The 5,604-nt window shown below is 35.5% G+C and overlaps 1 long non-coding RNA gene across 1 annotated transcript; it reads right to left on the bottom strand.

Annotated features, from left to right (window-relative positions):
- Positions 1 to 622: 622 nt before the first annotated feature.
- Positions 623 to 3,401, bottom strand: LOC112844394 (uncharacterized). Its single transcript, XR_003217137.1, has 3 exons — positions 3,377 to 3,401; positions 2,166 to 2,192; positions 623 to 1,056 (listed from the first exon to the last, which is right to left on the bottom strand). It is a non-coding gene; the product is annotated as an uncharacterized LOC112844394 (long non-coding RNA).
- Between the last annotated feature and the right edge of the window lie 2,203 nt (positions 3,402 to 5,604).

The following is a 5,604-nucleotide window of genomic DNA, read 5'->3' as shown; positions in this document are numbered from 1 at the left end:
ACTTAAATACAAACTCTATATAAAACTTATTGAAAGTTCTTTAAAAACAGTTTTATTGTAGCTTTTTCAAAACTGTATATTGTTACTTCTATTTTTTTAACCAGACTGGATAACAATAGGTCTATACTTCTGTAAAGCAATATACAGAATAAATCTCAACAATCAACAGTCTATAATAAACTCTTAACTTTTAAGTAGACTTTGTGTAAATCTTTAAGATATCTAATATTTAAGCAAATATGAGTGATGGTGTGGTGATCAGATGACAGGCGATGAAGATTCTTCAGCTGGATGTTCTGCAGCAGTCAGGAAACAGGAAGTCTGGGTTCTCAGGGCAGCCTCTAGATGACAATTGTAACTGAATACTTACAGAGTGACAAAAAGGGTTTGTCCTTAAATAATAATAGTATAAACTTGCAGTCAAATGTTATAGCCAATGAAACAGACTTGAAAAATATATTTGAATCCAATTTATTATCTATGTGAATATAACAGTCTGAATGTATGTATTACAAATAACCAGATTATCTTATTACAAATAAACCTTGAAAAGGTGTGTATTTATATAATTTATCAAGTAACTGCACACGTAAGCCAAGCTATCAGTGTTTATTCCAAGTGTAATGTAAAAATTAAAATGACAAATGTAGGACTGTGTAAGTAGTTTCTACTGTGAGTTCTACTGTAGTGTAATTCTACTACTGTAATTTCAAGTTTCTACTTGTGATTTCCAGCAAAATGACTGGATGTGAGAGAGTTTAACGACAGGAAAGATGGAGCAGTGAGAGCAGAGATCTCTCAGAATTCTGAAAACAGATCGACGAAGTTCTGGTAACTTCAATTCCAAAACTTAGATTCTGGTAAAACTTGATTTCAAGTCACAGGATTGCGTTTCAACTCAGGTTCAAGCTTGTCAACTTAGATAGAGCTCATGGCGGAGAATGATAGAAGATAGAATGGCTTGTCAAAAAAGATGGAGCAGGGAGAGGGAGAGTGATAGGACAGACTGAATTGCTTGTTAATGATAGAGGGAGAGGGTATTCTGCAGCAGGTCACCTGTAAGACAGAAAGAGACTGGAATTAGGCATATTTCAATAAACATGGCTTCCAAGTATTTTTCTGACTATAAGGCACATTTAAAAGCCTTTAATTTTCTCAAAAATCAACAGTTTACCGTATGTATTAATTCTGGCTGTGCTTGCTGACCTCAAACCAATTTTATGTGTTACACGGCGCTCAACATCTGTCAAAATGTTTTAGTACGACTTTGGAAAGCTACAAAGCTGCAGCGCTTGATGGATTGTTGGAGCATTACAGCTACAGTAGTCAGGTGCCTCGCGGAGTAATTCCTATTGTCCTTAAACATAATATTATGGTGTGTGTATGAGAATCTGGCACCTGTTTAGAGACATGCGTACGAAGCAGATTTCAAACCGATCAATCCATGAAGAATTTGATAGATTTGTGGAAGAGGACTGAACAGAAAAAGTTAGTGTATTGTTATGTGTTACCACTGAAAATGTTGAGAGTTACTGTGAATGAGTTGAATAGTTTGAGTTATCTGAATATTTGGTTAGCTGCATACGCCTTATAACCCGAAAAATACAGTACATTACCGTTAACATAAAAGTAAACAATACTGTTTCTACATATTTCAGTCACATTTGGGTATGTTTAATACACAGCCATAAGCACTCCACTAATCTAGGACATACTTATAATGACCGATTTAAAGGCCTAATTAAAATATATATGACCATAATTTCTTTGTAGATCATTTAACCATAAAATACAGAAATGAATGCTGTATCTGTGCTTTTGATTGTTTCCAGTCATCAACAAATCTTTAATTATAAAAGACTAATTCAAGAGCAGTTTTCAGACAGTGACTTAATTATTGAAGGGAAAGAAGCTTTTGAATCCACAAGGCCTATTTGAAGACTTAATTGTACCTAACTGCTGTTCATGAGCTGCTCTAATGTGAAAAAATATGTGCTGCTACAATAACCTACGGACCTCTGTAGGTCTGGAAATGTTTACACAGACTTTACTAGGATTTGATGACTTTTGATGATCACCAATAGCTGTGCTCACTCACACCACTACACTGAATCTCCTATCATGAGAACATTTCCAGCACTGCACCTCAGAAAACCTTTACTTACCAGACTTGAGACGATCAGATCAGCAGTCTAGAGAAAGGAAACAATTCATCAGATCACTGTTAGATGATTCAGACTGTTGAGCTCTTCACACACAATCCAATTTACTGTGACACAAATTAACTAGTAAATCCTAAATTACTTTAAGCTTTTTTAAGTTTACTGTAGTCTGAAGAGGAGATAATTGAACTGCAGGGTCTCACATGGCTTTAGCATGTGTAATAAAAGCATTATTACTACAGAAATGCAAAGAACAGGCACCAATATTTGTTGGCACAAGTGCAGGATACACCAAATATTCCTACACAGAAGCTTGTGGCTCAAACATTTTCTACAACAGGTCAGTGCTAATAAAGTGTGAAAATCAAAACTTTATGTCTTTCAGGTTAAAAACATTAAATACAAGTAATTCTTGTAATCAGAAGCAACAGAAACCTCATCATGTTTTACATGATGAGGTTTTACATGTAAATATTGACATGTTACAATAACAGAGGTGCAGAATGTTTGTGATTAAATTAAATGTCCTAAATATTACACTAAAAAGTCCTTTCATTGTACCCGTTGCTAGGAATATTTATGTATTTTGCAATGTCCCTTTTTGGCAACATTTCTATTTAATTGTAAAATCATTATATTCACTAAATAAGTAATAAACTAATTAGACACACTGGCTGTAATTTACTAACAATGTCCACTCACACCTCTGGTTCTCTTCGTTTTTATTATTGCTTAACTGTTAAAGCTATTACTTATACCGAGTGAGGCAAAGTATTCTACAGTGTTCTGACTTTAATATATACATCAGCAGAATTTGAGAGACATATGAATCAATACCTGTGCAGCTCTTAAGTGTTTGAGCCACCACTTATACGGACTCTCCTAAACACTTTCATTGTTTTGTCTGCTACTTAAATCCACAACATAAGGACAAATGAACACCTGGATAAAGACATCTGACATTTAACTGTTTGAATTCAATAAGCCATATGAAATTTAAATCATACATAAATGGGCTACTAACTTCAGGGACATTTTCAGGGACAGTCAGAGGCCCTGTGTGGGGCTTTGCTGCTACAGGTCACAAATCTTGTGTTTTTGCCAATCAGTAAATGGAAACGTATCACAAAAAGTCAAACTACTGTATGTAAGTCGTCAAATGTGCTACACAATGCCAGGTTCATACTGCTTCAGTTACAATCACTGTTAACTACCAGCAAAGGCAAACCAAAGATCTCGTTCACTCTGTGTAACAAAGACAAAGCACAAAATACAGAATGAGACACTCAAATCAGCATCAGAGTCATACTGCATCACTCTGTGTAGTCCAAAGATTCAGTACACTTCTTTGTTTACCACAGCACAAACAACTCACCTCTTTTTTCTACACCTTATTAAATATTACTGTCTTCATTAAGGTAAATGTGGTTTCATCCATTTGTAATAAGCACACAAGTTTCTCAGTTATGTGATAGCTCTATTAGTTTGGTGCTATTAGATAACACAGTAGATTTCATAAGCAGTGATTTGCTACACTAGCACTGCACCTTTATCAAATTCTGACATCACAATTTCAAGCATGACAATCATAAATGAAAGCTTGGATGATATTTTTGTAGGCTTCACATTTGAGTTGGTCTGCATTCAAATTCTGCTTCCTAAAATATTACCTGCACACAGTATCATTTAATATGCTGTTGTTTTAATATCTACATATCATATTTATAATATTAATGGTGCACTGCTGCATTTTATTTATTTGAAGGTGGCCTTTTTTAGATTTCATTAATTTTTCACAAGTGAGAAGTTAACAGAGCTGCAGGTGTAGGTTTTATTTTAAAAAAACAACCTGTACAAAAGTGTTTGTTAAACAGTTCTTAAAATTTACTAAAAACTAAAATTGATTAATTAAAAAAACTTCTTCTTGTTAAGAAATGTCATTATTCTTATATTATGTGTTTTATCCTCATCTATTGCTCCTTCTGTTAATTAACCACAACACAGACACCGGCAGGCACGTGACTCTTTTCTCCCGGCTTTCAGTCAGAGGCGGTAAAATGGCTCCTTTGAAGTTGCGACCCTGCTGCTCCAGCAGCTAATCAGTGGTTCTAAATGGCGGCTCATTACCTTACAACCTATAGAATGAGGCCGTTTTAACTGACTGATTTGTGAAGAGGAGAACTAATTCAGCTTCCCTAAGAGACTCAGAAACACTAACACACTGAATGAACCAAATACAACACAATAACTGTATTAAACAATCAAATGAACCATATAATTTACACTAGCTATAGGAGCTAGGCTAGGCGTTAGCGCTTAGGGGCATACCAAACACTCTTTAAATACTAAATTACAACTTTTCACTAAAAAAGCAGCCATTGTGTTACTTTAACATGACTTATACTTCGACTGGCTTATAACTCACTAACAACAACTCGGTAAATCACTCAAACAGCTTATAGACATTTTATTTCAGAGAAGAGAGACAGAAGCAGGCTTACCGGCAGGGATGGAGCAGAGACTGGGCGGAGATTAAGGAGTCAGCCAGAGACATAAAAAAGAGGCATTCACGGTAGTGGGAACTTTGCCATTACACAAAATTGGCATTGAAAACGTGAAAAATATATGTAAATTTAAATTTATTATACTAGATTTTTTTTGCAACAAAAACAACATGCAGAAATTTAATTCTATAAGTTCATTAAATGTTTCAAACAGGATTCTGTGAATTTGAAATAATGGTTAAAAAGACATAAATAAACATAAGGTCAGTATGTTAAAATGTACTGTATTATACATAGATAGATAGATTTATGTAACTGACTGCAGTAATAAGAACAGTCTTCAGGACAGTAGGAGCTGCAGAGGCTCATCTCACTGCTCTGCAGGACTCAAGAGGTTCAGGAGGTCCTTTAACCCCACTGCCATGAGACTTTTTAACAGTGACCCCTGAGTGTTCAATGCACATTTATTTCTTTTTTTCTAAAACATAATGGTTTGTAATCATATAAATTCCCCTTGTGGGACTAAAGGTATATCAAATATCAAATTGATGAAATGAATTAGTGGTCTGTGATAGTGTATTAATTTGTAGGGAAAAAAACATGTTGCCCAAGGTGTAATTGAACCACGACCTTTGGGTTGCAGACCTGTGTCATTACCAACTGCGCACTGGGAAAGAGAGCGAGCGCCTGGAAAACAGGGTGATGAGCAGTCAGAATAGATTGCGGTGAGAGGCGAAAAACGCTGTTTTTTGGAGTTACAAAACGTCGTGTAACTCAAAAACTAGGTGGACTAGAAGCATAATCTTGTACTGGTGAATCAGCGGACTTTCGTGTACTTTGGCTGTGATTTGCATTGCTCTTTGTACATCTGTCGCTGAGATATGACGAGAGAAGAAAGGCAGACCTCAGATTGATTGGCTGGCTGGGAAGCCGTGCAG

Source organism: Oreochromis niloticus, unplaced genomic scaffold (assembly GCF_001858045.2).
Source record: "Oreochromis niloticus isolate F11D_XX unplaced genomic scaffold, O_niloticus_UMD_NMBU tig00000124_pilon, whole genome shotgun sequence".
Taxonomy (NCBI): Eukaryota; Metazoa; Chordata; class Actinopteri; order Cichliformes; family Cichlidae; genus Oreochromis; species Oreochromis niloticus.
The sequence above is the reverse complement of the archived record's forward strand: the minus strand, read 5'-3'. Positions and strand labels throughout refer to the sequence as shown.